General features: G+C 40.5%; 1 pseudogene; it reads right to left on the bottom strand.

Moving 5' to 3' along the window:
• Positions 1–19,601: 19,601 nt before the first annotated feature.
• On the bottom strand, positions 19,602–20,926 carry LOC117313760 (extended synaptotagmin-1 pseudogene; annotated as a pseudogene).
• Positions 20,927–26,201: the final 5,275 nt, after the last annotated feature.

Below are 26,201 nucleotides of genomic sequence, written 5' to 3'. Positions count from 1 at the left end.
GCACAGCAAAGTAATTTAGTTATACATATATCCATTCTTTTTCAGATTCTTTTCTCATACAGGTTATCACAGAATATTGAGTAGAGTTCCCTGTGCTATACAGTAGGTCCTTGTTGGTTACCTATCTTATACATAGTAGTGTGTGTATGTTCATCCCAAGCTCCTGATTTATCCCTCCCTACCACGTGCCTTTTAAGCATCAGAGACATTTCTATGCATCTCTTTTTAGTTGTTACCCCTGAATTGAGAAGACCAACAGCAGGATGGCGGTGACTCACACCCAGAACCCAGAAAACAAACACCCACTACTGACTCACATGCTGGAACCGGGGAGATTCTGAGACATTCCTTTGCTGAAAAATGCATATGTGAACAACACTCCACATTCCCGTCTACAGGAGGCCAAGCTGGCCCTTCCTGTTGAGGTGGGAGGAAGTCAAGGCTGTGTCACTAACTCCAACAGGGAGTTTACTGGGTCAGTAGAGGGAGGGCGGTCGGGACTCATATTTCTTTTCTTTTTTTCCAAATGCCTGTTGGAGAAAATCTCATGTATCCTGTGTGAGTCAGTCGTGAGTGTTTCTGCTTCTGGGTAAGGGTGCTGAGTCACCACTCTCCCTCTCCCCTGCTAGTTTTAATTGTGATTTTAATTGGCAGGCTGGTCCTCTGATCAGAGATGTGGGCTTTCATCAGGAGGAGTTTTCTGGCTATGCGGTCCTTGGTTGGCCACTTGGATCTTATAATGATAAAATATTCTTTAGTACTTTTCAAAAGTTCAAAGGGCTTTACCAAAATTTAACCCTGAGGGTTCTCAGTTTATATTTAGATTTAAAAGTGAGTGAAGATGGGGATTTTTTTGTGGCAAAGTGCTTTGAAACCCCGAGATGAAAGGGAACCCCTAGAGAGAAATTAACTTCATTTATTTTTTAAGCAGTATTTTGCATGCATGTGTGGACAAATGTAATCTGAGGCAGCTTGAATTAAGAGCTTCTTCTTCACTCTGCTTGTGACCCTACCTGACTCCAGCTAAAGGACCTCTTTTTCTTTTCACTTCTCTGTTTCCCAAGCCAAGGCCTCTCTGAAAGGGAAGACTGGTTCAGACTTATAATTAACTCTGGTCCCTGACTCTGGGCCTGGACCCCTGTGTGTCTAGGCCTCCCCAGGTGGAGGAATCCAAATACAGCACAGGAAGTGTTACCGAGTCCAAGCTCACTCTGCTTGCCACACAACAGGCCAATAAACTGGAGATGACGTGTTGAGGCAAGGAATACGGAAAGCCTGCAGACCGAGATGGCAGACTGATGTCTCAAAATAACGCTTTTCGGGGTTTGGATGCCAGTTTCTTCTATAGAACTGGAGATGAGGAAGTAAAGTAAATAGGCCATAAGATCTGCAAATGTCCCCTGGAATGGCCAGCCTTGGGGAGGGTATGTGTTAATTTCTTCTTTCTTGCAGCCATTCACAGGTGGGCAGGGTCAGGATGTTTCCCTGAACAAAGGCACTTTGGTTTAACATTCAGGCAGAGGGGCAGGGTTCCCCTAGGCAGGCCATTATGTATAGACAGTATCCTTTTAGTGAACAAAAGCAACAGGAAGCAAAGGTTAAAGTAAAAGAAACAGATCCAACATGTAGACAGATTTGGCTCTTCCCTGCTACAGAAGGGGCATTCGGTGGAGGCCCCAGCTTGGTTTTGCTTCTGTATCTGTTCCGGGAAGGGGGACTCCCTCCAGGGCCCGAGAGTGGGCTCTTGTCTGACACTCAGAAATGAATTGTCCAAGGAGACACACGTGCTGACAAAGCAAGAGACTTAATTGGGAAAGGGTGCCTGGCTGGAGAGCAACAGGATAAGGGAAACCAGCAGAACTGCTCTGTCACGTGGCTGGCAGCCTCAGGTTTTATGGTGATGGGGTTAGTTTCCGGGTTGTCTCAGGCCTATCATTCTGACTCAGGGTCCTTCCTGGTGGCTAGCACATCACTCAGCCAAGATGGATTACAGCGAGAAGGATTCTGGGAGGTTGGTAGGACATATGGACTGGCCTCTCCTTTCTCCTTTTGGCCCCTCCTAAATTCTCCCAGTTAGTTTTCAGCAGCAGCACTATGTTCCTAATTGGGACGTCTTGTTGGGAGACAACTCATGCAAGTGGTTATCATCGTGCCTGGCCAAGGTGGGTGGTTTCGGTCAGCGATTCCCTAACATATCGCTTGCATTCTTCATTGCATTCCTGAGTCCCAGTGCACACCTGGCAGATCACTCCTAAACTCTTTGGGGCAAGGCTAATGGTATTACCATTCATATTACTAATATAGTGCAATACTCCTATATTGATTTGTATTTAAATAGAGTTGGCCCTTGAACAATACTACACTGGTCCACTTATACACGGATTTTTTTCACCAGTAAATACTGCAGTGCTACACAGTCCATGGTTGATTAAAACCAAGGATGTGAAACTGCAGATCTGGAAGGCCAATTGTAAACTTATACATGGATTTTTGACTGTTGGGAGGGTTAGGGCCCCTTACCTCCATGTTGTTCAAGGTCAACTGTAGTTATTGCCTACAGCTCCCATTGTTAAATATTTTGAATTTTACTCTGCTTTGTGAGCTAGGAGAGTGTCTTCCTTCTTAGTTTCATACAGTGCTCAGCATAACATCCTGCTTTATATGTGAAATGCATATACTAATTGATTAAGGAGGAGAATGGAAAACTCCAGCTTCTTGTTTAGGCCATCAGAGTAGTGGAGGGCCAGCTTGGAGTTTCCCTACAAACTGTATTTGGGTGTTTCTAGAAGAAAATTTAGAACTCAAATTCTCCCATTCACTCCCTTGGGGGTTCTGAACTGAGAGAGGGCACACAGAAAATCAATGACTGGATAGGAAACAGAATGCCCTCTGGTTATGGAGAGCTGACCAAAAGGCTGATAGCCTCAGGAAGTCTCTGCTGGAGGCAAAACCCAGAGCTGAGGCCTAAGGTATCTGTTAAGGACTGAATGTTTGCATTTGCCACCCCCATAATTCGTATGTTAAAGACCTAACTCACAATTATGGGGCCTTTGGAAGATAATTAGGTTTATATGAGGTCATAAGGGGAGGGGCCTTCATGATGGGATTAGTGCCCTTATAAGAGATACCAGACAGATATCTCTCTCTCTCCCGCTCCCCACTTTCTGTCTCTACCTCTCTGTCTTACCCTCTTGTTCCCCTTTCTCCCTCCCTACTTGCACAAAAAGAAGAGGTCTTGTGAGGACACAGCAGGAAGGTGGCATTCTGTAAGCCAAGAAGAGAGCTCTCACCAGAACCCAACTACATTGACACCCTCATCTCAGACTACCAACCACTAGAACTGTGAGAAAATTAATTTCTGTTGTTTAAGCCACCAGGCTATGGTATGTTTGTTATAACAGCCTGAGCTGATGAAGACATTGTCCTACTCCCCACTCACTGGATTTTCATGAGAGACTCCAGTCCCACATGCAGAGATTTTGAAATGGAGGGGACCAGTGTGCCTGAGTCCACCCCAAGAAGGCCAGTGGCCTAGAAACAGAAAAATGGTCTATTTCCCCAGATACTAAGAATAGAGGGGAAAGGATGGAGCCTGGTCTCTGCCTTCAAGACACTGCCCATCAGTGTCTCAGGTTTTGACTAATCAGAACTCCTGTTCTGGTGAGTGAGGATGATGGAGGGAAGACAGGACCCTGTTGTGTGCCTTAGGATTACCCAGAAGACACATTCCTACAACTGTACCAAAAGAGGTGGGGTTGGGCTAGAAGTGCAGTTTGCCCCTGGCATCGTGGGGGTATGGGAGGGAATACCCATCTTCTCTCCCCATTGGCTCTGCATCTCCCTACCTCTCCCTGGGCTCTGATGAGATTTGGGAAATGGCAGCTGCAAGCCCAGTCTCATGAACTTACCCATTAGGGCTATGTTTCTCCACCTCACTACACATTGGAATCACTTGAGGTACTTGGGAGACGATTCTGATTTAATTTAATTCTAGGATGTGGTGGGTATCAGGATTTTTTAAAGCTCCCCAAATGAATCTAGTGTGCAATCAAGGTTGAGAACAGCTCCAGATGAGCTCTGAGTGAGCACCTGACACAGATCTAGCTCACTAACTTGTCTCATGATTCTGACCTATCTCACACTCCTGTCTGGGCCAAGTGAATGGATTCACTACACATGCAGACACATAAGGTCTTTGCTCAAATTGCTTCATTGTTTTGTGTTTCAACAGACTTGCTGGACCAATAAGGATGAATTGTTCCCTTGCTGTGCCTGAGTTACTACCCAATGAAGTCCACATAATTTCAAAGGATGTGATACTGTCATACATTCTTGGACAATGTGCTCCTAGATTCCATTTTCTGGATCACTTCCTTCCTCCTGTGTGAAAGGACTACAGCAAACATCTAATTTTCCTATCTTTTTTAAAAACAAATAAATTTATTAGCTGTTTATTACAAACCAGGTACTCTGATAGAGGATTTTGAGGCACAGTGTGTCATTTAATCTTTTTTTATGTTTTAATTTTTATCAAAGTTGTATACGTACCTTGTTTTAAAAGTTAAATGAAGCTTCCTATGGAAGTAGGAAGGGCACTTTTATCCCTTCCCCAGTCCCCACTCCCCAAAGGCAACCATGTTTACCCTCAGCTGTTCTAATATTATCCACTATATGTCCACATAACAGGCCTACCCTGCTATTCTTTGATTTTCCCCTTTGAGAGATAATCTGTTGATTTCCTAAAGTGAAAGATGAGGAGTTAATTCTCACTCTGCCTCTACTACACTCACAAATACTTCCTCTCTGATATCCTAATTAAGGCATAGACTTTGGTAAATTTGATCAATACTCAGTTAATTATGTAATATTACCCACAGCTGAACCATGTAATATGCTGATTAGATTTTCTTGCTTGAATAACTTCTTGCTTTCTCTGGATTTAAGAATTATCTCACTTTTTTATTTTCTTAATTTTCTGTGTAAATTATAGTAATTTACCTTCAAACTCTCTTCCAGAAGAATACATCTGTGACTATGTTCAAGTTTATCAGGTAATCCATCAAATTCAAGGTCATCTTTCTTTTTAGAATGATTGCTGGTGGTGTCCTCTTTGTGTTGCTCCAATCTGGACTTGCTGTGCACTGGACATGAGAGCTGGTGTTTGAGGACTTCCCTCATCAGCATCTCAGGTATTACCTTCACCTCTCTCCTGGGTTGGATCTCTGGTTTCTAGAAACTCATGTACTCCTCTTTCTTGGTTTACTCCCTCAACTTATTGCAGTATGTCCTCCAGTAGCTTCCTTAGCAAAGTTGTATGGGAGGAAAATCATTTGAGGCTTTGCATATTCTAGCTTCACAATTGATTGATAGTTTGCCTGAGTATAGAATTCTTGATTGGAAATAATTATCTTTCAGAATTTTGAAGACATTGGTCCATTATCTTCTAGGTTCTAGGATTCTATTGAAAAATTCACTGCCATTCTGAAAACCATCCCTTTGTATATTATGTACTTTTACATTCTGAAAGATTTTAGGATTTTTTTGTTCTCACTATTATGAAATTTCACAACAATATGCCTTGGCAGGAAGTTTGTTTTTATTTATTGTCCTGACTCTTGTCAGGATCTCTCAGTCTGGAAATTAGTGTTCCTTAGTTCTGGGATATATTCTTGAATTATTTCTTTGACAATTTCTTCTCTATTTTCCATGTTGTCTCTTTCTGGAACTCCTATTAATTAGTTGTTGGATGTTCATGACTTATCCTCTCTTTATTATGTTTTATTTTCTATTTTCCTTCTCTGTATTTTAGTTCTACTTTCTGGGTGTTTTCCTTAATTTCATCTTTTAACTCTTCTATTGAGGTTTTCATTTCTGCTATAATATTACTATTTTTTTCAAAACCACTTTTTATTCTGTTTGTTTTCTCTTTCATTTGTTTCATGGATATAATATGTTCTTATCTGTCTAAGGATATTTATAGTATTAACTTGAAGTTTGATCCTTCCTGTACAGCTCTGGTTCCTCTAAGTGGCTTTTCCCCCTGTGTGTTGTTGTTTTCTGTATTCTTCATATTAGAGATTTTCCTTGAACGTTGGTATCATTAATTTTTCCACTTATGTTTAATAATGGGAGACTCTAAAGTTGATGGAAGCTCTGAATGTGTGTAATGACCAGCGTAGGCTCTGGGTTACAGAATCCCTGAGGTCAGTAGATTTGGATATTTTCTGTTAAGTTGGTCAGAGTTCTCCAATACAGGCTCTTTCAATCTCCTGTCCAGAGGCAGGTATAGATCTGATTGCCAATGTTCCCAGGGTAAAGGGCTGGACACGTAGGTGGAGAGCATCTTAGAATACTGTGAATTCCTTCATTTAATCTTTTTTTTTTTTTTTTGTCATGGATCCTCTCTGCTGAACTGTGCCTAATACTCAGATAAAGAGACCCTGCATTTTACCTTTTCCAGAGAATAAACTTCCAGACTTCTGCCAGGATGGGAGAAGGGCATCTTGCCCAAGTACATGGCGTGGGAGAGGGGATATAGGAACCCAACCACTTTTCACACATCCTTCAACCAGTCTCCTTGTATCAGCATTCTCTTCACCTCCCACTTTCAGAGGGTTTCATCAATTCTTGGACATTTTGATGAATCTTAAGCTAGCTTTCTCCACTGTTGGCTTAAGATTCAGCTTTCTTGGGTTTTCCAATTTGATTGCCACTTGACTATTTGTCTTCGTGTCTCCAAAATTCTGTTTTTTAATTTCCTTTTCTGCTCCATCATTATAGTTTTACTTTTATTGATGCTGCAGTCAGATTTTAAGAGGACTGTGTTCAATCCACCACCTTTATATAGAAGTCATTAAATTCTCACTATATATTAGTGAGAATATATAGATTCTTCACCATGTCTTGGTAAGAAGATAATCCCCATTTTACAGCTGAGAAAACAAAGGCATGACATCACCCAGTTAGTGCAAGATTCAAACCTAGATCTTCTGAGTTCAAATCCATTGTTCTTTCCATCACCCCATTCTGCTTATCTTAAACTTAAAATGTGAAGAAAAAAAAGTTGGTCATGATATTTCAGTGACACTAGAACAAAGGATGGAGTAGCAAGCTGAGTATAAAACAAAGTAGAATTAATGAAGTAACTAAAGAAATAAAACTTTGTTTTACTCTGAAGATGTAAAACTATGTATCTCTAAAGAATTTCCCTAAGTAAAATGGAATCTAGGTTACCCAGCCAAAAGAATACATGACCAAACTCCTGCCAAAACGTTGCATCCTTTAACCCCAGAGTTACTAAAGTTAAATAGTTATTTCATTCTAAGTAACATAAATCCACTTAAGTTGGCTCTCACACAGGCAACAAGAAATCATCTCATGAACACTCAAGGACAGGAAACCTCAAATCTTATGTCTAAAAATTATTAAATCTGGAAAAAGACTAAGTTAGAAAATTGGTTTGCTGGGAAATTTAAAAACATAATAATTTTAAGTTTAATGGTTATTAAATGCAAACAAAGTGTTAAGGCCATATAGGTTTGGTTTCCTCTCTAGAAGATCAACATGAAAATAATTTCCAAAATATTTTCTTTCTGTGTATGAACATCATGGAAACTTCTGTTCAGAATTTAGCATAGTTCACTTGCTTGAACCATGTTGTGTTACTAATTTACATTGCTGGATATTTTGTTGTTGTTTTTTAATTTTTAAACTTTCATCTGGAAATTACACAATTTTCTCCAAAAGAAAATTCTTATGCATATTTCCTGGCTCTGAAATATGGTTTTGTAAGCACAGAACAAATATTTCTTTACCTATTTTTTCCCCATTTCACAAGCATGTGCATTTTAAATGGCATTCTGCATGGCTCTGAATGGTACCCTCCCTTAGCAGAGTCACTGATAGAGCCGTGAGGGGCTTAGTGAATATACTAAATATGCTCTCCAAAAATAGATTCCAATTCTTATACATTTTCAGCAATGACTGTTGTTTGAATGTTTACAAGGTAACATAGATCAAATTTTGAGACTGACCGTTTGGTGGTGTCTCCTGGATAGCTTCAACCCATGCTGGTAAAAGTATATCTATCATTATCAATTGATATTCCATCCTTGTCTGAGAACTAAGTTAGGATTAAGTAATATTTTGAACAGCCAAATTTGTTCTGTTTCTTGATTTTGTCTATGGAAAACCCTTTCAGTTGTGTTCAGATCTGGCTTTCTTCTGAGCTTGGCATTTCTGCTTTGGTTCCAAACTGTGAATTACTCTAACCGAAGTAATAGGTTGCTTTGAGCATCATTTTTTTTTAAATTGAGGTAACCCTGTTTTATAACATTATATTGATTTCACTTGTACAACATTGTATTTCAACTTCTGAATATACTATAGTGTTGAACATCATTTTTAATTGGAGAGACAGAAATTCCAGCATAGCTCCAGATCATAAGTCTTGTTGCCAAAAATTTTCCCGAGTGACAGCAAGTGTGTATTTGTGATTTATTGGAGAGTTTGGGTGTCCCAGAATGATGAGTAGGAAAATGAGCACTTTAAGGCAAATGGTGAACTGACTCAGAGAGGCTCCTCCAATCCTTTGAGGTCACTTGCCCTCTTAGGAAGGGTGTGTGTGCATGTGTACGTGTGTGTGTGTGTGTGTGTGTGTGTGTGTGTGTGTGTGTGTTTTCTGGAATTACAGAAACTATGATCACTGGTCTATCAGGTTCCATATTGAACCTCTGGTCCCAAAATGAAATGGCCAACATTTCTGTGCTCAGAACAGTTAAAGTCCCTAAACAATTTTCAAAGTCTTTTATCCGAGACATTTCTATGAGTAGGCACAGAGATCCTGAATGCATCATACAATTGGACTGAAGCCTGGAAATTTACCCCAGTGTGTTTGAACAAACCATAGCCCACAAATACCATATTTTTTATATTGGAACATTCCTTTCCTTTTTTAAAGAGACTTAGCATCTGTCTTATCCCTTTTGCACATTCTTGAATAGTTGAAGTATCAGTCTCAAAAGTCTTTTCAAAATTTCACTTTTATCCTTTTACAAGACTAGGAAACAATAGATCAAGAAGGTAAATGCTGGATCCTCAATTTAAACTGTATTAAACATGTTTTTTCAGCTTATAAGAATCCTTTATCTCTCTGTCTGTCTGTCTCTCTCTCACACACACACAAAACACATGTAAACAAGCACATGCACACATACACACAGTATATATAACATGAGTAATAATGTTATTTATGGAGTTAACAATGTCAAATGATTACAGTACAGTCTATTTATTATATACACTCACATATACAGATAATATATGAGTACACATCTTTTCTGCTTTAGTTGATCATATAGTGAGATGAACTATGTTGATATGGGAGGACAGAATCAGGTAAAATACAGTTGAATCTGATGATTTCAGATATTTTCTGAATAACTGCAATTATTCATTCACCAAACTTTTGAATATTTTCTAGATGTCCCAGACTCTGTTCTAGGCTTTTGGAATATAAAGATGAAAACCATCTGCCTTGGGCTTCCCTGGTGGCGCAGTGGTTGAGAGTCCGCCTGCCGATGCAGGGGACACGGGATCGTGCCCCGGCCCGGGAAGATCCCACATGCCGTGGAGCGGCTGGGCCCGTGAGCCATGGCCGCTGAGCCTGCGCATCCGGGGCCTGTGCTCCGCAACGGGAGAGGCCACAACAGTGAGAGGCCCACGTACCGCAAAAAAAAAAAAAAAAAAAAAAAAAAAAACAAAAAAAAAAACCATCTGCCTTGTGTAGGAGACAGAGGCACAAACATAAGTTACAGTTCATGAGACAAATATTGTAAAGAGATTTCTGAGCAATGTGCTAGGGAAGTGCTGTAGACTGAATGTTTGTGTCCCCAGAATTCATAGGTAGAAATTGAATCCCCAATGTGGTGGTGTTTTGGGGGTGGGGTGTTTGGGAAGTGATTAGGTCATGAAGACAGAGTCCTCGTGAACAGGATTAGTGCCCTCATAAAAAAGACCCCACAGAGCTCTTTTGCCCCTCCTGCCATGAGAGGACACAGCAAGAAGACAGCTATCTGTGAACCAGACACTGAATCTGCCAGTGCCTTGGAGTTCCCAGCCTCTAGACTGTGAGAAATAGATTTCTGTTGTTTATAAGACACCATGCCATGGGATTCCATTATAGCAGCCCAAACTGACTAAGACAGGGAGCAAAAATTTAAGCTACTATCCTACATGATGGAGCTTTCACAGAAGGGACACATTTCACTTGAAACGTGAAGCATGAGCAAAACTAGCCTGGCTTAGAAAAGGGTCAAATGCATTCCTGGAAGAAGTGCTACATCATGCCAATGGGGGTTGAGCAGATTTTATTTATAAGATGCCCAAAATATAAATCAATTGATTTTTGTAAGTGGGATATTTTTATTTATGGAGCCATCCTTGGAGTCATCTTGGGCTCCTCCATTCTCACATATACCATATCCAAGCTACTGGCAAATGTTATTGGCAAAATCTTTATGTTCAAAACACATCCCAAATCAGACCACTTCCCCCCATCTCCATTACTACTAGCTATCATCTCTTGCCTGGACTACTACAAAAACATTTCAGTTGGTTGTGTTGTTTTTCTGTTGCTGTGTAACAAATTACCACAAACCATGCACATGTATTATCTCACAATTTAAAACCATGCACATTAATTATCTCACAGTTTCCATGGATCCGGGAGGAGTCTGGAAATAGCTTAACTGACCCTGCTCAGCATCTGACAGTCTGTAATCAAGATGTTGGCAGGCTGCATTCTCATCTGGAGGTTCAACTAAGGAAGGATCCACCTCCTAGTTAACTCAAATAGTTGGCAAAATTCAGTGTCTTGTGGTTGTAGAACTTAGGGCTCAGCTTCTTACCAGCTCTTGGCTGGGGACTGCCTTGCCCATAGGTCCTAGAGGTCTCTGACACATGGCCCACTCCTAGGCCATAGATGGTTTGCTTCTTCAACAGAATCAAGAGAATGTCTCACATTCCAGTCTGCTAAGATGAAGTCTTATGTAATGCAACATAACTGTGACATTGAATCCCATCACCTTTGCCATATTCTGTTCATTAGAAGTAAGTCATAGGTTCTGCCTGAATTCAGGGAGAGTACCAATACGAGGGTATAGCTTATTAGAAATCAACTTAAAGAGTGTCCACTACATTGGTCTTTCAACTTCACTTATGTCCTCCAACCGTTTATTCTCCATGCAGTAGCCAGAGTGATCCTTTAAAAATGAAAACTAACAATACCATTCTTTTGCTCACAACCCTCTACTGGCTTAGAATAAGGCCTATGAGATCATGCATATATGAACACTGGCTACCTAACTTGCTTCATTTTTCACCAGTCTTTCCCCTGCTTATTTCTCTTCAGCCACATGGGAATCTTTGTTGCTCCTCAACCATGCCAAGCACGCTTCTGCTTGAGGGTCTTTGCAGCTATTTTCTCTACCTCAAACACTACCCCAACAGAACTTTATGACTTGAACCCTCTCTTCATTTAGGTGTTTGTTCAAAAGTCACTTTCTCAGAGAGCACTTCTCAGAATCCTCCAACCTAAAATATCCCCTCAACTATGCATCTCTACATCTTTCCCATACCATATTTTATTCCTAGCTCTTATCTCTAGAATATACTTGTTCATCTATTCATTGACTGTCTCTTCCACTAGAACTTAAGCTTCATGAGGACAGGGACCTTGTCTATCTTATTCACTATTGTTTTCCCCGTGTCTACGTCATTGCCTAGAATTAAGTTGGCACTTAGCATCTTGTGTGTGAATGAATATTGAAAGGAGTTAAGACACAAAATAAAACTTTTCAAAATATTTTATATTGTCACTGATAATATGTTGAATTCTTCTAGCAAGTGGTGACTAAACCCTAAACTATATCATGAAATCTTTCTCATGATTTGGTTTTATTGGAATAGTGAAGAACAATCAATATCTCAAGTGAGATTTAAAGTCACCTGGGCAACCTCAGAGTGGTTGATATTTCTTAGTTGTCAAATGATCAGAATTAACATTACTAATAGTGGAGAACTGGACTTTAACACAAAAGGAGGCAATAATGGAAAAAGAAGAGATAAAGACATAAGACATGTAGAAAACAAATAGCAAAATGTAAATAGCAAAGGAAATTCTACTTTATCAGTAATTACATTAAATATAAGTGATTAAACACTCCAATTAATAGGCAAAGATTTGTAGAATGGATTTTTTAAATGATTCAAATATATGCTGTCTACAAGCAACATACTTTAGATTCAAGACAAATAGGTTAAAAGTAAAATGATAGAAAAACATATACCATTCAAACGGCAATCAAAAGAGAGCTGGACTGGCTATATTAATATCAGACCAAATAAACTTTAAGATAAAATTTTTACTAGACAAAAAAAAACAACACATTTTGTAATGATAAATTGGTCAATGCATCTGGAAGATATAACAATTATAAACTTATATGTACCTGACAACAGAGCCCTCAAATTCATGAAGCAAAAATGTCAGAATTTAAGGGAGAAGTAGAAAATTCAAGAGTAATAACTGGACACACCAATACTCTACTTTAATAATGAATAGAACAGCTGGACAGAAGATTACCATGGAGAAAGAAGATTTGAACAACACTACAAACCAACCTGACATAACAAACATCTATAGAACACCCAACAAATGCTAAATACACATTCTTCTCAAGTGAACTTGGAGTATTCTTCAGAATGGACCATATATTAAGCCTTATAAAAGAAGTCTTAAAAAATTTAAAAAGATTGAAGTCATACAAAGTATGTTTTCTGACCATAAAAAAAATGAAGTTAGAAATCAATAACAGAAGAAACTCGGGGAAATTCATAAATACTGGAAATTACATGACACACTCATAAACAACTAATGGGTCAAAGAAGAAATCACATGACCTTAGGAATACTTTTAGATGAATGAAAACAAAAGCACAACATATAGCATAACTTATGGGATACAATGAAAGCAATGCTCACTTTATAGTTCTAAATGCCTATATAAAAAGAAAAAAGCTCTCAAATCAATAACCTACCCTTTCACCTTAAGAAACTAGGGAAAGAAAGAACAAACTTAACCCAAAGCAAGCAGAAGGAAGGAAATAATGAAGATTACAGCAGAAACAAATGAAATAGGGAATAGAAGAACAATAGAGAAAATAAAAACACCCAAACTGTGGTTCTTTGAAAGCACCAAAATAATTGACAATATTTAGCTAGGTTGACAAAGAAAGGAAGAGGACTCAGAGTACTAAAACCAAGAATGAAAGAGGTGATACTATTACCAACCCAACAGAAATAAAAAGGACTATAAGGGATTATTATAAACAATTGTATACTAACAAATAAGATAACCTAGATGAAATGGACAAATATCTAGAGTGCCAGGAAAAATCAATGTGGAAAGAATAGTCCAGCAAATAGTGCTAGGTCAACTGGTATTCACATGCAAAATAATGAAGTTGGTCACCTACCTCATAACATATACAAAATTTAACCCAAAAAATGGATCAAAGACCTAAATATGTAAGAGTTAAATCTATAAAACCCTTATTAGAGTAAGCCTATGTGTATATCTTCATGACCCTGGATTAGGCAATGGTTTCTTAGATATGACACCTAAAGCATAATCCGCCAGAGAAAACATAAACTGGACTTTATAAAAATTTAAAACTTTTATGCATCAAGAAAGTGAAAAGAAACCCACCAAATGGGAGAAAATATTTGCAAATCATATATCTGATAAGGGTCTGGTATCCAGAATATATGAAGCATATTTATAGCTCAATAATAAAATGCAGCCCAATTAAAAACTGGGCAAAGGTTTTGATTAGATAATTCTCCAGAGAAGATAAACAAATGACCAATAGGCACATGAAAGGATGCTCACCATCATTAGTCATTAGAGAAATGCAAATCAAAATCACAGTGAGAGCAATTTCTCACCCACTAGGATCACTTTAATCAAAAAGGTGGACAATAACAAGTGTTGGGAAGGTTGTGAAGAATTTGGAACACTCCAAGATTGCTGGTGTGAATAAAATGGTGATCTTTATTCTGTTAAAAATTCTGGTAATTCTTCAAAATTTTAAACATAGAGTTACCATAACGTCTGGCAATTCCATTGTAGGCATATAGTCAAGAAAATTGAAAACATATATTCACACAAAAACTTGTACAGGAACGTTCAGAACAATATTATTCATAATAGCTAAGAACTAGAAACAATTAGAATGTCCATCAACTAATAAATGGATAAAGAAAATGTGATATATCCATACAGTGAAATATTTTTCAACTATGAAAAGGAGTGAAGAATACTGCTATGACATGGATGAACCTTAAAAACATGCTAAGTAGAAGAAGGCACACACAAAAGGCCACATATGATGTGATTCCCTTTATATGAAATTTCTAGGATATGCCAATTGCTAGAGACATAAAGGAGATTTTTGGTTTCCAGAGGTTGGTAGGAGGAGGGAATGAGGACTTACTGTTAGTTTTCATGCAGTTTCTTTTAGGAGTGATGAATATTTTTGAATTAAGTAGTGGTGATGAATGTATAACCTTGTGAATTTACCAAAAACCCTGAAATATATACTTTTAAAAAGTGAATTTGATGGTATTTAAATTATATGTCAATTTTAAAAAAAGAATCTAAGAACCTAGGAAATTCATAAAGAAGGAATCATTGTGAGGAATCATTTAAGTGACTAAAGAGACATGGCTCTTCGTAGAGTCCACAGCAAGTGTGGGAAACCTCATCCTGTTGCTAGACCTACCTTGGACCTGATCTCATTCAATCTTAGCATTGCTCTGATCATAATGGCTGTGATAGGAGAGAAAACCTTTCCCCCCATTCCCTTCCCTGATGGTGGATGCTGTTCTTCACTTTGTCCAAATGTCCGCCACTCCGCTCAAGAAAGCAATCTGCTACTCCTTTTTTCCTCCATTTTTCTTTCTCATCCTTTCCCCTGCTCTTTTTTTCTCATGCCCCTCCTCTGTCAGTCATGCTTTTCTTTCTCTTTTTCCATCTACTCACCTCTCTGTCTCTATTTCCCATCCTTTGTTCCCATCTATTCTTTCTTCTCATCCTCTTTGTTTCCTCTCTTAACTGGCCACAATGTGGAAATAAAACATATTTTAAAGTATTTTTGTAAGACATGTACTTTTTGGCTGTCTTTGCATAGGTAAAAAAAGAAGTGATTTTGATGTTTAATAATTCTTTAAGAAAAAACAGCTCTAAATTAATTACAAGGTTGGTTTTGCTTTAGGAGATGTAACCAGCAATTAAAAAAACCATTATCCACCCATGCTATATGACTAGTTACAAATAAATAATTGAGGTAAGATACTTTCATGAACATTATAAAGTGATTTGTAAATATGAGCAGATATTGCGGGTAAACACTGATAATATCTAGTGTGGTGGTACTCACTAACAGTTCTTAATTATCATTCAGCTGTTTTATGTGTAGACATGCCTGAGTTAACCATTTAGGCTACAAAGCAAAAGCCTCCCACACAGACAGTTTTGTTTGACGCATAAACCTGATCACATTTACCCTCAGGAATGTCCTTTTTGAATTAAAAAAACACAGTACGGGTTGCAAGCTCGCCTGTTGTGAACCCATCTTCAGAATACCGATTATTCTCTGTCGTTCATCTGGAAGAGCGAGTAAGTACAAAAAGAATACCATTAACCACCAGTTGTCATCTTCAAATAAAATTCTCATCTCTGGCTTGAATGTTGCAATGAAAGAGTCACTGTTTTCTTGTGCGAATAGGTCAAGAGAAATGCTTATTTTTTTCTTAACTGTCATTTTATGAAAAGAGCCTATCCATTTGTTGACAAAACATTAAGAAAACGAACTGGTTAAGTTTCACAGGACTTCAAGATTGAAATTCTAGTGCCCAAAGTAGCAGTGTCAGAGTGATGAGGCATCCAGATAATGATCTCAGAAACCTTCCCAAACAATGTGACTATTTCAGTAGAAGGAGGGAGGGGGGGAAAAGACTGACTTAATTCTTTGGTCTGTCCCTAAGAGGCCATCTATCCTGTCTTGGAGAGACAAAGTGCTTTACTGTGAGGATCACTTTGGTGGTGTATTGGTACAACTCTTACTGAAAGATTAGAATTATTTTAAAATGTTAAGTTTTAGGCACTCTGAGGAGGGCTGAAGAACATGGATTCCCATTGACTGGTTCCAGTAGTCAGCCCACTGGCACCTTTAAGATTCCCCCAGTGTCGTTTGAGAAGCTTCGTATTCACTTGTCTTCCTTAAGCCTCACAAAGGCTCTGTGTCTGGGTCTGCTGGCTGTTCAGCAAGAATGTTTCCTCTTCTTCCTGCACACAACGCTAGACCACATTTCCCAGGCTCCCTTGTGGTTAGTTGTGGCTGTGAGTCTGAATTCCAACCAATGGAACACGTGCAGAAATGATTTGTGCCATTTCTGAGCCAAGCCTTTTAAGAGATGGCTATGTCTCTTCCTCGCTCTATTTCTTCCTTTACTGATTGGATGCTGATGAAAGTGAGTCCTCAGGGAAGCGAGGGCTACGTGGCACCCAGGACACAGTACAAAGGGGCCTGAGGTTCAGGAGAGCCTCCCATCACCCAGAAACAACTTACCTGAGCAAGAAATAAACTTGTATTAGGCTTGCATATTTTATATTTTGAGGTCTATTTATTACAACTGCTAGGATGACCCTAACTAATAAGGCACTTGAGTAGCTAGCAATTAAAGGAGGCAGCGCCAATGGATGTACCTTCTTGAAACTCATGGGAAACATTTCAGAAACATAATCCTTTCACCTTTTCTTTCTTTTGTTTCTCATTTTTAGTCTACCATTGGCTCACTTTGTATTTTCATGTTTTAACTGATTAATTTGTTGGTAGTGATAGCTCTTCTATAAATCTTGTCACCTCCACCCCCACCCCCCAAACACACACCAAATAAGACTGAGTTTGGAAAAAGTCACCAGGAAAGATTTTCATAAATTCTCCAAGGATGAAAATGAGAGTGATGGGAGCTTAGTGAGTGAGAGGCTGAGTGGTGATTAATGGGAGGCCTCAGGGAGCATACAGGGGCCTTGTTTCCCCGCAATGATAGTGAGAAGACACAGCTGCTCATTAAGGATGATGGTGGATTATTTTCAGGTATGTTAAGTTTTTAAATTCTCATTCAACAAAATGCACATTGTTTACATTCCATCTACCTATTCAACTGTCAAAAAGTAGATGTAGGCGTAGCATGAACAGCCTGCTGGATAGCATGAACCATCTAATTTATAGTCTTTTTTTCTTGCTTCTTGGGGATTTTGATTTTATTAAATATGGTAATGGATAGTAACTTAGGGAGCGTTCAGGTAAAGAAACTGATCCAGAGTGCCTACTCAATGAAATTGATCTGATAATTTCTGCAGTTTAAGAAATAATTTATTTTAAATTGTTTTATTTACCTGGATATAGATTAAAATGTGAACATTTTTATTAAAAACACTGTCTTCAATTTAAAATACACAATCTTTGAAGCATTGAGTTATGAGACAAGTGTATATCACATTTTATTGTAAGAAAGCTGAATGAAAAATTCTGGAAATATTTGTTGAACCCTTCTGTATATCAGGTGCTGTTACACTTGTCTCCCATGGGTCAACCAAATCTACACGCTTTATTTTTCCATACATTTTAGTAGTAGAATACACAAATATATACTAACACCTTCCAAGGTTTTGTGACACCATCTTATATATAAATCTTATATATACTAGGCAGAGTGCACAGATGATAGTAAATCTAAATGAATGAATTTTTATCCCTCTTGATCTTATTTTATTTGTGTCGTAGGTCAGGTTCCTGAGAAACAGACTCTGAGGTTCTAAGAGAGTCATTCAGAAGTTTAATTTGAGGGTGCTGTCAGGAATAGTACTTGTGAAGAGTAAGGAAAGCAGAACAGGCAAAGGGAGAAGGTAAACCATGATGCAATTGCAAAAGAAGCCTCAGCTGATCCCATGAGGAGCTTAGGAACTGGGATGGTCCTTCAGAGTTGTTCCAAACTGAGACAAAGTGTCTGGGTCTTTTTGGATGCAGGCTATCCCCAGGGTGGAGCATAATCTTGGGCAAGGTAGCTTCCTTCAGCTGAGGACAATTTTGGAAAAGGAACTGAGTTGTGAGCCATCAGCTGCCAATATCCCTCAGCAGGAGGGGTGAGTTCCTTGATCCAAGAGGGATGTGTTGGGCACACAGCATCCACTGTCAGCACACTATGTGAGATTGTATCATTTTGTCATAAAAAGAGAAACGACAGGATAGAAATAAGCAAAGGGAGAAATGAGGGTAAAAAGGGAAGAGAAGGAAAATAATACATCAGTATTTTGGGAAAAAGGGAAAGTATAGTTTTCACCGAAAGGCCTCATCCAGGTCCTCTTCTTCTGTGAAGTATCAGTATTTGGGAAAAAGTATCAGTATTTGGGAAAAAGGGAAAGTAAATAAATCTAAAAATAAAAATTTGTGTGTACCAGCCACTGTGATTTCACGCACAGCACATTCCTGGGGAAGGTAGTTGCTAAAATGGCCAAGGTCACAGAATGAGAGTTTTGGAAAACACCTGTGAATCAGAGGATTGTGCCATAACCTTCAAAGCACATGAAAATGAATGGAAATGCATCCTGTTAAACTATTTCCTAACAGAGGTCATTCAGTCATAAGAACACTTTCAGAGCACGAAGAAGCAGGTTTGTTGAATATTGATGCTGTAAGTGAAAGAACTTAAATTTAGCAAATTTGAATCTTGGCTTATCTATGAATTGTCAACTTTTAATCATCCTATGGATGATTTGTTTTTGTTTTTTGGGTTTTTTTTTGCGGTACGCGGGCCTCTCACCATTTTGGCCTCTCCCGTTGCGGAGCACAGGCTCTGGACACGCAGGCCTAGTGGCCATGGCTCACGGGCCCAGCCGCTCCACGGCATGTGGGATCTTCCTGGACTGGGGCACGAACCAGTGTCCCCTGCATCGGCAGGTGGACTCTCAACCACTGCGCCACCAGGGAAGCCCTATGGATGATTTTTAAATGATGTCCATTTGGCTTTGGAATTTCTTACAAGAATTTTGGGAGGAGCCCACTGATCATCTTGGTTTGGGTTTCCCCAGAAACGGACCTGAGACAAAAATTCAAGGGCTAGTAGTTTCCTGGGGAAACTATGTGGTTTTATTTGTTTGTTTGTTTGTTTGTTTTTTTGGTCTTTCAAAAAGCTGTATTTGGCATAAGCTAATGCCACTGCTAGTGCTGCCAGTGGCCAGGCACAGACACAGAAGGTCCTGAGGAGCTGGGCAGAAAGGAGAATGTGCAGGCAGAGCAGGAAATAGCCAGCTCACGTCCCTGTCCCAGGAGCCCAGAAGGATAAAGGCCGTGCAGTAAAGGGTAACATACAGTCCTCCTCTTTGGTCACACAAAGGCCCTATCATGGGCCTGGGAGGTGAGATGGCTGAGGGGTGCAGGCTCTGCCCTCGGACTCCAAGCTTTAGGCTCATCACATTGAGGTGGTAATGCAGTGAGAGGCGAGGCAAGGAGACAGAGCAGTCAGGCTGGTAATCTCTGGCTCCTAGGAGCTGCCCTTGTCCTTGTCATCCATGAGGTCATACCACTGGACTGCACCCTGGGAAAGGTCTATCTCAGCGAGGTCCAACTGCACCTTCCTCAGCAGCTCACGCTCTCTTGACATGAAGGAGGAACTAGACTTCACAGAGACATCCAGCTTTCGCCGAAAGGCCTCATCCAGGGGCAATTTCCACTCAAACTGTTCATTGAATTCAGAATTTAGGGTCCTCTTCTTCTGTGAGGACTTCCTCTTGGTGCCCCAGTTCTTGTCTGGCAGTAGCAACAGTGACACGTAGGGGTCGGGGGGATACCGTCCATTTTGTCGAAAGGCCCAGCAACTGTGAATGATGCTGACCAGCTTGCGTTCTTCACTGTAGTACCAAACAGTCAGTTTCACCTGGCCCAGAGTCCAGGCTGGAGCCTCAAGGGGACTGTCACTGTGTGTTAGGCGCTGCCGGAGCTCTGGGGCTGAGGAAGTGTTGTGAGGGAGTCCCCCCCCCCCGCCCCGAGCTCTGGTTCTTCGCTCAGAGAAGAGGAGCTGTGGCTGTAGCTGTGGCTGTGAACTTTCACCCCTGAGTGCTGGGACACCAGGATCCCTAGCTGTGCTTGCAGTAGCTTCTGCCCTGGACCATTGCTGAGCACAAACCAGTGGTCCAAGCAGAGCTGGTCAGCCACGAGGAGCTCAGAGAGAGGCAAGGATAACAAGCCCAGTGTGCCAGTCCCCTCACCCGGAACCTGCAACTCCAGGCTCTCAGAGTTTGGTTTCCTGATGAGAGAGGAGGCACTCCTGACATTTGGAAAACAGTCTTAGTTTTATGAGAAGTATTTCCCAAAGCAAGAGTAGCATAAGGGCTGGAAGGCTTGGTACCTTTTCGGAGCTGCAGGTCCTCAGCTCGCTCCAGGTAGACAGAGAGCAGGGCTGCGCCAGTTCTGCACTCTTCTCAGTCTGGATCAGACGGTTCATCTGCAGCACCGCCTCTAACTCAGCAGCAGTGGGACGGGGGGGTCAGACGCAAGTGTAGGCAGCCAGATGAGACATCCTCCAGGGTCAGCCACTCATCAGGGAAGCCATTGTTTAGGACTGTGGTGAGACTCACTTTACACCTGCCCAGAAAGTCATCCTTGTCCAGGTCCTTGTCAAAAACCTCAATCTCTAGCTCTTGGCCTGGAATTGATGTGACGATCACCTCAAAGGCCTCGTTCCAATGGGGATTGAGATCTTCCTCAACAACGCGGCTCTGGAAGCTTCGTCCTCCCAGATTTAGGAAATGTTAGATGGTAGCAGGTGATGATATAGGGATGGAGAATGCAGCCTATCAAAGGTAGTCAGGAGCTTAACCCTACTGTGAAAAACAAAACACACTGGAGAATTATCTTGACGGAAGGGCAAGGAAGCAGGGGTACTAGTCACCAGGGCTTATTGTTCTCTCAACTTCAGGTCTGCTTTGTGCCCAGGGGGAGGAGTCTCCCTGGGCTTAAGGAAGTGGCCGGGAGGGACAGAGAGGCAGAAACTGACGGTTGGAAGCCTGCAAATCAAGCCTGAGGGGTGCATGCAGGGAACTGTCAAGGCAGCCTCTGCTACATTGATGGTCTGAATGTATTTTTCTTGTTATGATATTAAAGTTAGTTTCCATCCCTGAGAATGTGCCAAGTTGTGGCCAAGGGAGAGAGAGCTGGCTGTGTGCCAAGAAACAGGAGGAAACCCTTGTGAGATTAGACATTTGAGCATGGGCTGGGCACAGGGCCATGGAGGGTTGACAGCAGCCTGAGCAGGCACTCACGCCATAGGAAACGTCCTGTAGATGAGAGCTCATTATGGTCACCAAAGGTGAAAGATGGGGGAAGAGATAAATTGGGAGACTGGGATTGACATATACACACTACTATACATAGAATAGATAACCAACAAGGACCTACTGTATAGCACAGGGAACTCTGCTCAATATTCTGTGATAACTTACATGGGAAAAGAATTTGAAAATGAATAGATATATGTATATGTATACATATACATGAATCACTTTGCCATACACCTAAAACTAACACAACATTGTAAATCAACTATAGTCCAATAGAAAATAAATTTTAAAATAAATAAATGAGAGCTCACACGAGTAGTTTCCTCCAGTCGTCCATTTGGACCATAAGACTCCTGAGCTGGAGAATAATGGCAGAGTGGAAAGTTTTCAGGTGGCAGTTACCTTGGTCCTGTGCCAGGTGTATTACTCACTGCTCACAAAACTCCAGCTGGTATTTACCACCCAGCAAAAGGGGAAAGAAAAGAGAAGTTCTTCTGCTGATTTTCATGTCATAGAAGGCATGAAAGAGGAGACAATGCATTGAGGAAGAATGAGAAAATTTTCCCATGGTCTTCATTTATTTTTATCACAGGATATCAGTTGTTTGTACCACTTTAGGGAAAATAAGAATCTAAAGAGTTTTGATTCTTTAACTAAATTTTGTTTATTAGCCTCATATCTAAGGAAATCACATTTAATCGGCTCACTTCCTGAAGAGCTAGTTTGATATCCTTGACTTAGATTACTGCTGTACAGTTAGGGTCAGCTTCCCCCTCTCCTCCCATGCAGAGCTGAAGGGCAATGTTGGGGCTACCAGGACATGCAGTAAAGGATGAATAAGAGACGTCCTGACCCTGCACATTTTCTTATGTCTTCACTAAGAAAATCCCCCTAAAAATTTAATCTGTTAAAAACCAGCCAGGATCATATTACCAAAGAGGAAGGTGTTTAATTCATTCATTTATCTAACAAATATTTATGTACTTTATGGAAAATGTACAGAGAGCTGAGAGGGAGGCAAAAATGAGTGGGCCATGTCTCTAGTCCTTAGGGAACTTATTGGTATTCAACACGGAAGGCATGAAAGCAATTAATTATAACCCAACACGAAGTGAAATGGTACTCTGATATCCTGTGAGAACATTAGTGGTGATAGCCCTTCTCTCATTAAGTCTTATTACCCTTTTATTTCATGCCACATTATTTAGCGGTTTTTAAAATTTCTGCCCTCAATGGTTGCCTATGGCTTTCCCAGCTCAAATGATAACCTTCTTATGGTCGGAAAGGAGACAGTAAAAGCTGTGTTTCCTGACCTTTAAGTGTGTACAAATGTCCACAGTTCTGCACATCCAACAAGCTCCTTGGACCAGCTCTGCTATCCCTTACAGCACTCCCCACACCGTTCAGCAAATCAGATTCAGATTCCAAATTACTTTTGAAACTATCAGTCACTTTTATTGCACCTGACAGGAAAGCTAGGGATTGCTAAAATACAGTAGATACTTCATGTGCTCAGAAAGTTGTAGGGCAAATTGAATGTGTTAGGATACCATCTCCCCAATATTTACCCCATGATGCTATTCTATGTGCACAGGCCTAAAGATTAAACAGAGACACATATCCCATGCTTTTTAAAGGGAACGAAATGTGTCTTCATATTTTACCTGTGGTCCATTTATGGAATTGCTGAGATAACATTCCCCCAGCGTTGTTATATTTGCTTTGCAGAGTAAGTTCTTTTGTAAGGAAGGGTGTGGAACTGAGCGCTGTTAACAGGCCCCAGAACAGCGCTCAGGTTTCAATGCTGTGTCACAATTTTAGAACAACGGGTGGCCAGAGCCTATAGCTAATCTTGTCCAGGCCTCCAAAGAAGCATGCTCAATGCAGGTTTCAGCCTGCTCTGTCTTGATACTTCTGCTCCCCACCTACCAGATTAATATTGAAGGGAATTCTACATGCCTCAATCTTCTGTATCCAAGCTCTTCCTTATACCGTGCAAGTCCCCTTTAGTTACCTAGTGCCTCCCATACCTCCCCAAACTGCCCTCTACTGCCTCTCCTTTGACCCTGACTGCTCTCTCTGCCAAATTTCCCACTCTTTGGAACTTTTCTTCTTCGCACTGCAACTTGAATGATTTTATACAACATAGGTCTGATCAAGTCATTCACTGTCTTAAATTCCTCTAAATGTCTCCCATTGCCCTCAGAAAATGTTGGAATTCCCTAACATAATGGAGAAAGCCCCCTCTTCCCACTTGCCAGCCCTGAAATGTGTATTCCTGATCTAGCCAACCTCTTCAGGTCCTGCAATGTCCCATGCTCTCCACCCCTAGTTCATCCAGGGCTATTTCCTCTGTCTACAATCTTCCTCTGGTTTTATTCCTCCTCTACTTTAGGTTTCACTGAGCAGTATCTGTACTGGGGACTCCTTCCTTGACACCAGGACACAAGCTACCATGGTCTGCTTGTGTTTGTATCAATGCTCTTAAACGCTGCAGGATCATTTCCTCTTTTCTTATCTGCTCTCCCTGTTAAGACATAGAGGTTCCTGGACAGGCCTTGTCTTTGTCTTGTTTGCATGCTACACATGTGGCCTAGCACACAGTGGGTTCTCACTAGGGCCATCTTCAGGAGCACTTGGAAGGGAGATGAACATTTGGGGTTTAACGCTCATCAGTGCAGTCTTGAAATTCTGAATCATTTGTCTTTGGATTTAATGTTTTATAAGTGAAGTCAATGGAATGATGGAGCATGTAACAGGGGCGTGGAGCCTAGGCTCCCACCTGGTCCCACCTAGTTCCACCTGGTCCCTGGGAGGCTCCTCCACCTCCAACCCGTGATCACTGTCTCCCTCGCCCATTCCCCTCCAGCACCCCACTTTGGTGCAGGAACAATGAGGGATTGGGCAGGTTCTTGTGCTCACATGTGGAGTCCTGCACAGAGTCTGCAGCATCTGTGAGGATATGCACTCTCTTTGCAAGTACCCATGTGTCCAAGGGGACATGATGCTGAGCAGCAAATAAAAAACGAAAGGACAGGTTGAGAAGGAGACTCAGAAGAAAAAAACAAACAAACACTTTTTTTCTCCTTTTTGAACAAGGTACCCTGCATTTTTATTTTGCACTGGGCCCCACAAATTATGTAACTATCTCTGGCTCTCCATGAGTGTTCGTTGAATAGATGAATCAGAGGAATTTGATGAGCCAAATGCATGTTTCTTCAAAGCAACCACCCTGATGGATTTTCCAGTAGTTGTAATTTCCTGTAACATTTTTGGAACTTCTTTTTGAGAAGGTCACCATTTGGTCACAAATATTTTTTAAACATTTATTACACCAGGTTCTGGTGTACAGCAGTGAACTATTCAGATAAGGCTATGGAAAATCTTCATCCTTAAAATTGCTTTGGGGTGGATTTACTTCTCTAAAGAAGTCAGAAGTCTCTGAGGGGTCATATCTGGTGAATAAAGCGGGCTATAAAACTAAGTAATATCAATAATACCACTTGGGACTAAAATAAACTTTTTAACTATGGAACCATAAATTAAAAACACTGGGTTTCTTATGTGAGTAAACTGGTTCTGAAGATAATTTTCAAATATAAGTTTCAAAAACATTTTGAATTACTTTTAGTAAATGAAGAGTATCTCAAGGGGACTAACTTGAAGCATAAATTATACTTTAAATATAGAAACTCTGGAGTAAATAATTTTTGAAGAAAGCTTTTTTGGGTAATTTCTGTGTTTTTAATTTTCTTAAACATTAATTTTCCCATCTAATTCCATACACAAGAGAAATCTGCAGCTGATCAAAATGTGGTTATTAGTAATAACCTGCTTCCATGATCGCATTGTTCTTACAATGTCCATCATGATTTGTTTGCTTCTCTACTAGAGCTTCCAAATTATGATTTTGTTCATCATTTTTGGAGCCCTGTGATAACCTACTTATTCTGCAGTACATCTCCTATCTAGGCTGGTCCCTGTTAGCTGTGTTATTTTAACCTCTTAGCGCCTTAGTTTCCTCATAGGATTGTGAGGAATATTAACACACGAAAAGACTTTAGACTACTACCTGGCGAACAGTAAATGCCACATAAGAATTTCATTACAATAATTGCTATGATCTGGCCCCATGCATCCAGGCAAGGTGTAGGCAAAATTGTTCTCTAATGGGACAGACAGTAGATAATTGAGGCTTTGTGGGTCAGATGATCTCTGTCACAACTACTCAAGTCTATTGTTGTAATGCTGAAATCACCCTTAGACCATACTTTTATGAATGGGCATGACTAAGTTTTAATAAAACTTTATTTGCAGAAACAGGTGGCCGGTCAGTTGTGCCCATGGGCAATTCATCTGCTGACCATCCCTGCCCCCCACCCACAGACACACCTTTTTGACAGGTGAGTGTGAAAGCTTACCCAGGAGTCAAGAGTAAGTAGCAATGGTGACCTCAGTCCTCTGAAGTCCAGGTCACAGTAGTAACAGGCTTCTCTAGGTGTGATGGCCCATAGTGAGGGCAGAGGTGCCATCTCTGTGGACAGTGCCATGGGGGCTGGTGGAGGTAGTAGAGTAGATAGGCTACAGCTGGAGAACTCCATGTAGCTCACTCTCCAGAATTAATTCTGTCCTGACAAGTTGATTCAATGAGCATTTTATAAACATCTGCTCAGTGGCTACGTATGCAATCGTTTACTGTATTTTCATGGTAGCCTACTGTATAATTTATTTAACTATACAA

This window comes from Tursiops truncatus, chromosome 10 (genome assembly GCF_011762595.2).
Source record: "Tursiops truncatus isolate mTurTru1 chromosome 10, mTurTru1.mat.Y, whole genome shotgun sequence".
Lineage (NCBI taxonomy): Eukaryota > Metazoa > Chordata > Mammalia > Artiodactyla > Delphinidae > Tursiops > Tursiops truncatus.
Note: the sequence above shows the minus strand (reverse complement) of the source record. Positions and strands in the feature narration are given on the sequence as shown.